Source organism: Mastomys coucha, unplaced genomic scaffold, assembly GCF_008632895.1.
Source record: "Mastomys coucha isolate ucsf_1 unplaced genomic scaffold, UCSF_Mcou_1 pScaffold15, whole genome shotgun sequence".
Classification (NCBI taxonomy): Eukaryota; Metazoa; Chordata; class Mammalia; order Rodentia; family Muridae; genus Mastomys; species Mastomys coucha.
Genome location: NW_022196897.1, coordinates 132,472,258 through 132,484,766, shown reverse-complemented (window position 1 = coordinate 132,484,766; position 12,509 = coordinate 132,472,258). Strand labels below are relative to the sequence as shown.

The 12,509-nt window shown below is 51.1% G+C and overlaps 1 protein-coding gene across 3 annotated transcripts in view; it reads left to right on the top strand.

Annotated features, from left to right (window-relative positions):
• The first annotated feature begins 4,810 nt into the window (after nt 1-4,810).
• Nucleotides 4,811-12,509, top strand: part of Nkx2-2 (NK2 homeobox 2) — an 11,944-nt gene continuing 4,245 nt past the window's right edge. The window contains exon 1 of one of the 3 annotated variants that reach the window (XM_031372151.1): nt 4,811-5,065. The gene's annotated coding sequence lies outside the window, so the exon portion shown is untranslated. Of the gene's footprint in view, nt 5,066-5,794; nt 5,960-12,509 lie in introns of those variants that run through there. The other 2 variants (XM_031372152.1, XM_031372150.1) reach the window with 2 other exon arrangements.

The window sequence follows — 12,509 nt, the reverse complement described above, 5'->3', positions numbered from 1 at the left end:
AGAAGCAAAGAACACTGGACCCAGGCCATAGAGACAGTCACTTAAATGAATTACTCAGTGCTCACCAACTCACATGGGTTGGCCTGGCAGCCAGCCATAGATAGAAGTGATTTGCCTCCTTTTGAGACACTGTGATGCCCCACCTAGGTGTCTTTACACCATATGTGGAGCATGCTTATATTCATGTTCTGTGACTGACACTCAGCTTGTGGCTAAACAGAGGTAGGATAGCAAGAAAAATACATAAAGAAAAGCAGTCTAGCAAGGCCAGAGTATAGAGTGGTCTACCAGTGCCCTTGGTTCTTCAAAGTCAATGACAAGAAGGAGAGTAGAAGAAAAGTAGTTGGCAAAGAAATAATGTAATGCACTTACAAAGAATAAAGACACTAACAAAGCTTTCAGGGCTAGTATATAGCTCAGTGCTATAAACCTACTATATAGCCTAGGATCACAAGGTCCTATAGTCAATACCTAATACCAATTAAAAACAAAAGCAAATAGAGGGACCAAATGTAGCTCTGTGGTAGATGCAGTAGATGGTTCAATGCCCAGCACCAGGAAAAGCTCCAATACACTACACAACCCTGGAATAAGTCCTAGATCTGAAAAAAAATAGGCTGTTATAAAAATAGATTTTTGTTTTCAGTAAAACTTAAGCACTGTAAATAAGGAATGACTATCAGAAAGTATTATGGCATTGATACTATTGGTGTTCTGAAGTGTGGGACTGCTACTGTGGCTCTCTTGAAGAAGATCCATTCTTGGGAAATACATTCTGCTATATCCAATGGGGAATGTATCAGGATGCCTGAAATCTTAATGCTGAATAGTTCTGCAAAGATAAGGTGTGTTTAGGATAGCAAGTGTATAAGGCAAAACGTTAATAGAGATTGACTCCAGGGTGGTGGGGGGGAGTAGACAGGTATGTATCCTGCTAGACTTTCAACTTTCTGTGTTCTTAAAAGCATATGGAATAAGTGGACCAGGCCGGCATTGAGGCAGGAGAATTATAACTCTGGGACCATCCTAGGCCACATTGTGAAACTTTGTTTCAAAAATAGTCAGAATGAGCCAGGCGGTGGTGGTGCACGCCTTTGATCCCAGCACTTGGGAGGCAGAGGCAGGCAGATTTCTGAGTTCAGGCCAGTCTGGTCTACAGAGTGAGTTCCAGGACAGCCAAGGCTACACAGAGAAATCCTGTCTTGAAAAACCAAAAAAAAAAAAAAGTCAGAATGAACGTAGGAAGATGGAAAAATGCTCAGAATCTCTTGTTCTCCTCCAGCTTCATTTCCATTCCTCCTATCTTCTAACCCAGATGGAGAAAAGAGATGTTGGCCTTTTAGGCATCTTTGTTGAGACAAAATTCATAAACTGCACAATTTATCTGGGTTGTGTGTACAGTTTCGGTCAACTGTGATATATTTGCGGCATTGTGCACCCATTACCGAAGTCCATTTTAGGAATTTTTCGTCACAACCACCAATCTCCATACTCTGCAGATTTGCTCCCTTCAGAGCTCACCACTAACCTAGCTCCATTTCCAAACACACTGGATTTTTACCTTTTGAAAACTTTGCACATGCTGCCAACTCTTTCACAAAACAAACCATTTCATGCTGCATTTGCTTCCTATGGTTCTCTGTAGGAAATGAGGGAGATCTGGGACCCTGCTTGACCTCTGGAGCCTAGGAGCCTCCCAAGAATGATTTCTGCCTTCTCCTTCCTAACCCTGCTAGGAGATCTGTAGGAGGAAAAGAAGCAGCAGGTATGCCTTCAAAGAACTCCAGTGCGTTTTGAACTGAGCTCAAATACCTTTGGACTTTATTTAAAAAAAAAAAAAAAAGACAATTGTGCAGCTAAATGTGGTGGAGTGATTCCAACAGGAGGCTCAAGTCCACCCTGGGCTACATCGGACAGACTATGTCTCAAGAAGAAACAAAATAGTAATACCATGGTTCTCTCAGTAAGAAGTGTTTGCTTTTCCCAGGCATTGAGTTGCTACATGACCAGTCTCACCAAGGAAGAATGCCTTGTGTGAGCAACATGAATGGTCCAGAGAGACTCTCATGGCGGTGAGATCTGAGGAAGATTCTTCAGGAAGGCCAGCAAGCACCCACTTACGACTGGAGTCAGGAGGCACAACAGATGGACCTGCATAAGTCAAGGATGCACAACTGGTGACTGGTGACTTGTAAATTCTGAGAACTGTTCCCTCCCAGAGATGAACCATATGAGGTCTCAAAACTGACGCTTTAGGGAACTGTGTGAGAAAGAACTTCTCCAGTATGAAAATTCTGTGAAGTTCAAGTCCTTGGATCAGGAACATTTCCAAAATAATAACAGCATTAGAAAGTTTGGGGCTTGGCCAGGTGGTGGTGGTCCATGCTTTTAATCTCAGCACTCGGGAGGCAGAGGCAGGAGGTTTTCTACAAATTGGAGGCCAGCCTAGTCTACAGAGTAAGTTCTGGGATGGCATGTCTCTGGGAGAGGGGGAGTGGGAGTGGAATCAGAACCTGGTGTATCCTGTGTAGGTCTGGAGTGCTTCGTGGGGTCAGGTTTTGCAACAGGTTTCTGAAGAAGCACAGGATCCTTGAGGGGATGCAGTGAGGCAGCTGTGTTTCATCTGCAGCTTGCCCCTCCCTGCATCCTTTGGTGCATTTGCTGTTTCTAAATGGGGTTTGCCACTATGGGGATGAGATGAAGCCTGCCTGGTAAACTTGGTGCTTTCAGTGTCTCTCAGGCTGACTTCTTCACTGAGCCCAAGGAATGCGAAGCTTCTAAGCTCCCCTGCACATCTCAGAACACAGCCCCACAGATGTCTGTGATACCAGTGGGAGAGTCTCATCACAGCGCAAACCCATGCCCACAAGGCAACTACTGTAAAGGCTTGCCATCAACTCCTTTTGTCTAATGTTGGACATGCAGCAGAAAGTTCACCCAAAGAAACTCTTGAAGATGGTGAAAACCCAGAGATTCTATATTTCAGTTTTAAAACATAAGCAATGACTTCAAATCCAAAGAGACTGACTACATCTCCGTGGCACAGTGCTAGCTTAGTTTGTGTAAGACCTGGACTAAACCCTCAGAAATGATTTTTTTTTAAATTAATCACAGTACTAATTTTCTAACCTCAACCACCCCCAGAGGCCCAATGGTCCATTTAGATTTTTCAATAGTAACTAGAGATTTCAGGATGCTTGTGCTAAGGCCCAAAGGTGTTATCCATGTTTGTGTCCAGGTGGGTTTTCTAGCTCCCCTGTGACCTGTTGAATGCCCCCCCCAGATTCACATATTCAGTCTTTCTTTCCCTCCCACTTCCTCTCAATAGCATCATTTCCCACCCTTAAGAGCCACCTAAGGACAGTTATCCAGGGAACACAATGGCAGGGTACCTTGTAATAGTGAAGTCAGATGTTTATGTTTTTCCCTGCAGTAGAGTAACATTTCTCTTCTCTTATTTTCTATGGCCAGGAGGAAGATGCCATTCATGGAACCCCAGGTGTTTTGAAGATGAGAAGGAAGGTAGGAGGCCTGGCTCAGTGCTTATTAACCACAGAGAGAGCTGGGTTCACTTCAAGAAAGAATCAAATAATGGCCGGGAGAGACAATGACTCTTAATGAATTCATGTGAGGAAAGTGTGGGGTGACCAGTTTGGGAACATGCAGTCTGCAAACTGCCTTCTGAAGGAGAAAAGCAAGACAATTGTTTTCTATTATGGTCCAATAGTATACTACATCACTGCTTGCCTGAAGCACATGAGGCTGGCTGGGTTTCACAGGCAGCTGCAGGCCTGGCTTCCTAGGAGGGCCTTGGCTGCCTTTACTTTAAATACAACCTGGACATGAGACACAGCAGCCCATGAGGAAGGAGGAGTCTCAGTTCTCCAGGTGAGCTGCCCCTTCCTATGCTTCCTGTCCAGATCCCCACCCCTCCCCCAATCAAGTTCTCCCTAGAGGGTCTGGGACCCCTCACACTTATTCCACCTAGATGAGAGAGAAAGGGGGAAGAGGGAGGGAGTGAGGGAGCGAGGGAGGGAGAGAGAGAGACACACACAAAAACACACACACACAGAGAGAGAGAGAGAGAGAGAGAGAGAGAGAGAGAGAGAGAGAGAGAGAGAGAGAGAGAGAGAGAGAGCCCAGCTTTCATGGACTTTCTGGGGGGGGGCAGCCTCCCAGACTTGAGGGATAGGGAGGGGGACAAGAGAGGAAACAGTAGGGGGTTCTGAAGAGGAGTGGAGAGTGAGATTGACTAATCCTGCACAGGTGGCACCTTGGCACAAATACTTCCTGGGCTGCAGAGAGCTGAACACCTTTCCCGGGAAGACTTACACCCCTCAATCTGGGCTGGGTAGTGCACCTGGGGAGGAGACAGCAGCGAAGGGCCAGAGGTCTGTGACCTCCTACCAAGTGCTATCTGCCTTGGACCCGCGTATCTAGAGTAAATGCGCTTTCACACATAAATAACGTGCCACATCTGGCCCCTTTGGTTTTATGGCGTCTTAGCGACCAAGCAATTTATAGATGGCGACCTTGTTAACCAGCAGCCAGGGCTCGCCAGGAGGTATACCGCGCCTGGCACTGATGGGCACAGAGGAGGGGGCGAGTGCAAGGAAAGACTGTGGGCCCGGGTCTCCAGCTCAGAGGAACGCCACGGAGAAATCCCACCTCGGATTGGGGGAGAAGGGGCCACCGCAGGGTGGAAGGTGGAAACCCCCTCCCTCTCAAGCCGACCATGTGGCAGCTGAAAGAGCCATCGAAGCCCAAGTGTGTTTGCGCTCATACCCAATTTATTACCGCTGAACATATGGCCAATATTTTGACTCACGTCAGTCGGGCTAGAAAAACAAACAGAGCGCTGCGCGGGGGAGCGGCCCCTCCGAGGAGGCTGCGGCGGCCGCGGGGCCGGGAGCGGGCGAGTGAGCGCCGCTGGAGCCCCAGCCCGAAGCTGGGAGGAGAGCGCTCGCCAGCAGCGCCACAACCCGGGCTCCCCAGCGGCAGGCCGGAGTACCCGAGGCCGGGAACAGCAAGCTAGCCGAGGCGGGACCGCGCCGCCGCACTCCAGGTGAGCCTGCTCGCGCACATCCTGCATGCATGCCAGCTCCCGGGGCGCCCGCAGCGGCGGTCTAAGGGCGACCCGCCTGCAGAAGGAGCCCGGAGCTCAGAGCCCCCCTCCCACTGCCAGGACACACTGTCTGTTCTCCTGGCGCTCACCGGCGCTGGTTCGGTCTTTGCTACCGCCGGGACGAGACCAGATCCCAGGCGGGGACCTTGCTCACTCCTGGAGGGCCAAGCCTCTGAACAACTCGGCGACCCACTCACTCGTCCATCTCTGGACTCGAGACGTGGCTCTGTCCCGGAGTCATGGAGTCGGGAAGCAGCAGGTGGGCAGATCCAGGCATCTTAAAGCCCTCCAAGGACTTGGCTGGTCACCAGGGGAAGGAGGCCTCGGGAAGGGACAGCCTCCTCCCCCCACCCACCCCCCGTGGTCGCATCTGTCGTTGAGAAAAGTTTTACCTGCCATAGACTCCAGGTGTTCCCGCAGCCGCACCTGACAGCCTTGGAGGCTGGGGTGTAGCTGGGCCGCTGCGGGAGACACCGCCCCCCCCAGCTTCGTGGGCAGGAGCGGCGCCCACAGCCAGCCCCCGCCCACGTCGAGCCCGGCTGACCCTCGAGCCCCGCCCGGGAGGCCTGCGGTGGGGGGAAGGGCGCAGCGGGAGGGGGCGTCCCGGGAGGTGGAGGACTAGATAAAGGCCGATGTTGAAACGCCGCGGAGCTGTCCCCGCAACGCGGGGAGTGGGAGGCGGAGCGGGCGCGTGCAGCGCCTCGCCAGCCTCCTCCCCACCCCCCGGGGCTCTTCGACTTTGCGGGCTGCAGCAAGGAAGGACGCGCCGCGGCCCCCCACCTCGGAGGGGTGAGTCTCCCCGTGTGCGCCGCTGGGGACTCATGATTCAGCTTGGTAAGCAGAGGCCAGAATCCCAAGGAATTTGGAGATGGCGCCTAATGAGAAAGGAAGGTTCCTTCTGGGGCGGAACTGGCACGCAAGTGGCTCCGGGAGCCGTAAGGAGCTGGAGGGTGAGCGGCGGGAATCCGAGTCAAGGACCCACTGGGCTGGGGGCTGGAGCCATAGATCGCCGGGGAGGCGACTGAAAACCTGCTGCTTGAAACATTAGTGTCTCCTGGGCCTCACCGGGCTCTGGACAGTTCTCATTTGTGACAGTAGAGATCGCCAGAGGATCAGAAATGAACCTTGGTGGGGCCTGTTAAAGTCAGGGTGTCTTCTGAAAGACCCCTCCACTGATCTTATCACCCTCCCCTCTCCAGCACGCAGACTCACAAACAGGCCTTTCTATATCTCTCGTTCCTTCTCCACTTTGGTGGCACTCGGGATGGAGAAGGGACGTTGCTTCCTGGAAAACCTTTGGTGCCAGGTTGGAGGGATAAGACAGACTCAGGCGTCCGCGTTCTGTGCTCTGTGCGGGAGGCCCCCGCGGGTGTGTGTCTGTCTTTGCCTGCACTTAGCTCCGACTGAGAGTGTGCCTTCCTCTCGCACGGGTGACTGCGTTGCCCATCAGCCCGCCTGGTCTGGCTTGAAGTGCTGAATGCTAACGGGTTATGAGAAGCAGCTTGGCTCCCAAAGTCTGTGGTAATGATTCTGTCACGTGTTAAGGAGTAAATTCAGATTAGAAAGTGCTTTCAGCGCCTTGCTTCCCTGAGAAACCTGAATCTCCCGCATTGGAATCGCCTTTATCAAGGGAAGGTCGGGCTTGGCTGGAAGAACGTTCCTGAAGGCAACAGTGATGATGCGTAATCTCATTGTGCCATATTTAATCATTAGAGCTGTGCTAACGAATAAAGGAAAGGGGTTCGCCCGCGGGGACGTGTCGTTTGCTTTCCCAATAAGCGATGATAATGGGTTGGCTGGAACAAGGCTCCTTTTGGCTTGAGGGGGGCTTAAAGCTACGTTTTTAAAGAAAATATTGGAGGGAGGCCCGTTCCATTTTGTAGTCTGCCCGCGGCCACATTTCGTGTTCAATTTAACATCCATGAAAGTTAAACGGCTTTTCTCGCCTCTTAGTTTATTGGATGCATTTTCAAAGATCTCATTAAAGTGCATTTATCAAAGTCCTAACATATACCCTCGGGGTCTTATGCCCACACAATGAGGCTGATTAATACAAGAAATCCCAATTTCTATGACAATTTATATCTTAGGGAAATACTCCCTTTGGTGGAGGCAGATAATTGGTAAAGTGTTGTATATTTTGCCTGGAAAAAGAAAGGGAGGACTGCATCTCTTAGCTGTCTTTCTCCTGCAACCACATTTACCTGCTTGGGGACCCCAGGTTGTAGTTCTCATGACTAAGTCTGATCATTTTTCACTGGTTATCTGCCACTCTGAGGGGAAGGACATTTCCTACAACATAATTGGAGCTCAGTTCCTGGGCTTGGAAAACTTACTGACCCCACCTTCTTGATGACTTAGGGGATTCTGTCTGGTTAGTACCCTTCATCCTTTCTTTCCCACTGTTAAAGAATTAATGCCATGGTATGTGCCAAAGACAGATGGGAAGGAGGAGGGAGGAAGGGGAGGGAAGAAGGGAGGGAGGGAGGAAGGAAGGGAGGAGGGAAGGATAGAGGGAGGAAGGAAGGAAGGGAAAGGAAGGGAAGGAGGGAGAGAGGGAGGGAGGAAGGAAGGAGGGAAAGATAGAGGGAGGAAGGGAAGGGAAGGAGGGAGGGAGGGAGGGAAGAGAAGGAGGAAGGAGGAAGAAAAGAAGGCAAGCAGGAAGGAGACAGAAAAACTCACCTTAAGTTTGAACCCACAGTAGACTGTTTTCATTCAGCCAGCCTCCATGACTGGCTCATCTGCTCTATATGACTGGTGAGGTCAGGTTCTTCCCTGCTAGATGTCTGGCCTCCCTGCAGCGTCCACACAGCCTCTATCAGTGCACTTGTCCCGGGGGCAAAGGTACAAGCCAAACAACTGAAGCTAGAGCTGACTTCCACAATAATTGCACCCCCCCCCCAACTTCATTTTCTGGGTTTGGAAGGGAGCTGGGTTGTACTCCTGGGCTACAGTGCCAGAATTTTCATTCACGTGGGATGGCAGAGCTGACACCCCAACCTCTTGCAACCTCAGCTCTTGCCAAATCCCTGGGGCCTGTTTTGGAGGATGCCTTAAAAAAAAAAAAAAAAGATGATCTTTATGACTCACAGGAATCAGAATGGGAGCCATTTTCCATGCCCCTCTATTTAGAGTGCACACCACTCTCTGCCTTCAACCAGAGATAAAATAAACCTTTCTCCTCCGACAAAACCTTTGTGTGGGCGCCGTTAATCCTCGCTGGAACAGGAAGGTGCGCCGCTTTGTTTCTGGAGTGAAAGAAGACAAATGCTTGCACCTTAGCACTAACCAGACAATAAACTAATCCACTTGAAGGTTGTTATCTGAGATGGGGTGTGCGGGGGGGGGGGGCCTGAGAGCTCAGCCACATACTCTTCCAGTAAGGGGAGTTCTTTTCAGCCCCTTTTATTCCAAAAAGAAAGGAAGGAAGGAAGGAAGGAAGGAAGGAAGAAAAGGGAGGGAGGGAGGAAGGAAGAGGAAAAGAAGAAGAAAAAGAAAGGAAGAAAAATAATAAAGAGAAATGAAGTCAAACAAATAGTGTTTCCAAATAAAGGGAAGAGATCTTGTATTTTTCATGATTGGAAGTGCTTTGTAGGTGTGGAGGACGAGGGGTGCCCAAAGATAGCTGAAGCTTTGGGCTCTTCAAGGTCGCCTGCTCCCTTTGGATCCGACGCTCAAGATTCCCACCCTCATCCCCGCCCCTAGGACTTCATCGGTCTTTCCTTCCCCCTGGAGAATGGACCTACCCAGCAAGCGTTCACCAGCTGAAAGGGGAAGATGTGAACTCAAAAGTCCCAAGAGACCAACCAAACCCAGCCGAGATGGGGGAGTAGGGGTAGAACCACTCAAAGATGGCTGAAAAATCCATAGGTACACGGAGGCTCGTGCCAAAAAGGAGGAAAGTGCCTCTTTAGACTTTCCCAAACTACTGTTCTTCCTTAGCGCGTTTGCTCGAGTTTAGAACTCATCCCCCTCCCCAACAGGGGGCGTAAAGCCACCACGGGGAAAAGTGAGAGGCCCGGAAAGCAGGTCTCAGGTAGGAGGTCCCTTGCTCCTGAGCGCAGAAAAGGGCACTCGTGTTTGAGCTACCTGGAAAGTAAACAGGTAAACACTGGCCGACTTAGAGGGCCACTTGTCCTGGAGTGGGGCCACTTAGCCTGTGTACATTCTCTCCCCTTCTGGGCCTCCGGCGATTGTTCAGCTCGGCGGCCGTGCTCTCCAGCCGCCAGAGCCGGTGCTTCAGTCTGTTCCAGGGCTCAGGGACAGAAGCCGGATGAGCCTTTACCCCTGAGCCCTCTGCGCCCCAAACATCCCAAGGAAATTTCTTCTGTAGCTTCCGGGGAGAGGGAAGCCTTCGTCCTGTCACCCGCTGGTAACTCACTACGCCTCTTCCAAGGGTCGGGAGACTGAAACCCTGAAGATGAAGACCAAAGGGGCTGCTGGAGGAGGGCTTCGGATGTCAGGTGGACCCAGAAGTGTGCGCGCTGTTCCACCAAGGACGCCAAACAGGTCTCCCTCTAGCCCAGGGTAGCTCCGTGTAAAACTTTAGAACCCAGGTCAGCTTCCTAAGTTTGCAACATCAGGAGAAAGCCCATTTAAGGCGAGACTCGGAGGCCGACCTACCACTACTGCAAGTGAGCCCAAACACAAACTTGGCGGCACTCAAAACGCTGTCTTCTCCTTGGCCTCACGACAGAGCCTGGAAAGAGCTCACTAAAGAATTCCGTGTGCACAAGACTAGCACAGGTCCTCGCAGAGCTGAAACTGGTGCCAGCACAAGCAGGCATTCACATATCCTGAGTTGGCAGAATCAGTATGGCGACGGGGCATTGATACCAGACTCTTCGAAGAGGAAAGGGGCACGCGACTGGGTCCTCTCTTTCTGCTGGACATGGAGGATTTCGCCAAGAAGACGGTCCAAAGGCCTAGCTGTGATTCTCTCTGGGAGGCCTTTGGGGTGTCCTTAGAATACAACTGCTTGTTTAATTTGCTTAGAAATTCCTTTGCCTCTGGCCGGTCCATTCTTTTGACCCCAAGCCCAGCCCTCGAAGTCTAGAGGACGCTGGAGTTCTATCTAGGCGGGAGACTACTCCCCTGCCTCCAGCTGTGCTGGTGCAGGCCTTCCCACGTCTGCAAGCTACCCCTGGGGGACTTGCATTTTATGATCTTCTCCTAACAAGCCCGGTTTCTCCCCCTCAATTACGGGCATCCCAGCGGGTTTCCTACGTCTTTTCAATTGCAAATGTTAACGCTTTGGAAGCAGATGAGGAAACCCCAGGGGCCACGGAAGGGTGACAGAACTCCCCGGGTTCCCTAGGAAAAGATCGAATGGGCTCGTCTTCCTTTGCAGCTGAAGGCAAGGCTTGAGTTTCTCTTGCCCTTCTAGTCCAGCTGCCCAGTGCCCCCAGACCTTCAAAGGTGGTGTAAGAGGTGAGGGTCAAGCTGGACAAGAGCCAGGTGGCTTCCTGAGACCGTAGGGGAAAAATGGTTCCTCAGGTAATCCAGAAAAAAAGAGCCTGTGGACTGAGCTGCCTTATGGTCCGCTTTAGTTGAGACCCAACTGAGCTGTCCTGACAGCCGTGGCCTCTGTGAACTTGTGCTGCCTCAGTGAGCTGGGGCTGAGGGGCGGCTGTCTCAAAGCACCCAAGCAAGTACTCCCTCCCCACCATTAATTCCCAGGATTCCCTGAGGAAAACAAACAATTCTCTGGTGCACTTTGCTGGGAAGGGGGGCATGGTCAATAGCCACTGATTGCTTCTAAGAAGAAAGACCCACTATGCCTAGGAAAAGCCAGAGAGTAAAGTTGGCAAAGAATGCTAGGTACTTCTAACAAGAAAATGAGCAGGCTCTAGGTAGCTCCCAGAAGAACACCCACATCAAAGACTTAAAGGTGACTCTGAGACTGGTAACAAGCGACCCCTTTTCCACCCACTTCAAGAATTGGCCTGGTCCAACCTAGCAATCCTCTGGCCCACATCCCCCCCTCAATAGAGGCTCCCCTGATCCTCAAAGAAGTCCCCTCCTCTAAAACGGAGATGTAGGAGGAGGAACAAAGGGAGAATTTTTTTTTCTGCAATGCTTGAGTTGAGAAACTATTTCTCCCCAGTATTTATTTAGCCACCGAGTAACAATGGTGTAGCAACCCATCTTGCCCCTGGATCCAAACTGACCCCCCCTCCCGACTCCCGACTTCTGGAAAGCTGACTTTCCCCCCTCCCACCCTGCCGGGCAGGGAGCCCCATCCTGAAAGGAGAAAGGGAGAGGCAACAGGCACTAAAGCTGAGAAAGAAGCTGGAAAAATAGAAGGGGGGAAAGACACAGAAAGTAATGAGTTGGAGGAACACGTTTCAAACCAGATACTAATTCTTGCAGGGGAAAAAGGAGGAAGAAAGGAGAAAAGAAAAGTAGGAGAAAGAGGAATGGGGAATGTCGACATGAAGGGGTTTCCTTAATATTGTGGACGGATTCAGAAATGAATGAAGAGATAGTCCATTGAAAAGGGTTGAATACCATGACAACTAGGGACAACCTTAGATTTATTCCAAACAGTTAGGACACATTGAAAGAGAGCGTCAATCATGTATTATTTCGCCACTGAAATAAATGCAAAAACCGGGCCTGGACAAAGGCTTCCAACGGGAGCGGGACATTTGTCTACATTTCCCTCATTGTCCGCAGCTTAGCAATCGGTTTGTATTTGTGTTTGCCCGGGTCCGACCACCCAGGACGCGCCGACGTGGGGCTCGCTCCAACCTGGGCCATTGTCACCCACGTCACATACTGGGGGCGAGGCAGAGAGAGTTGCAGAAAGCCTCTGAGCAGCTCCGAGTGAGGCGCTGTCACAAGGCTCTAGAAACCCGGGGGTGGTGGGGGCGCCGCCGCAGCCCAAGCAGCTGTGCGCTTGGAGGACTCGGTGCCTGAGCACTCTGCTTCGCCTGGACTAAGCCAACCCAAACAAGGACAGTTAGAAAGAAAAATAAAAAGAACCCAAAGAACCAAGCCTGGTCTTCTCTGCTCCCTCCCCTCGCCCCCCAGGCTAAGCTCACTCCTGATGTTAAATGGGGCGAACAAGTGGTATGTAGCAAACTAAATTTAAATAGGACGAAGGGTGCGCAAGATACAGCGTTTTCCTTCCCACTCAGAGAAGTTCAGTTGCCAGGTTTGAAATATGGTGTTGGAAAGTTCACACTAACCTAAAGTCAACTGGAGCATGACCTTCCAGCACACTCCCGGAGGAAAACAAAAACCGGAGAAACTAAAACATTTGCACGAAAGAAGCAAACTCAAAGACAAGGCAGCAACATCCGCTAGCCCTTCGACCTCTTCTCGGTGGCTTTCTGGGCCTTCATCCGGATCGGAGGCTCTCTCTCTCTCTCTCTCTCTC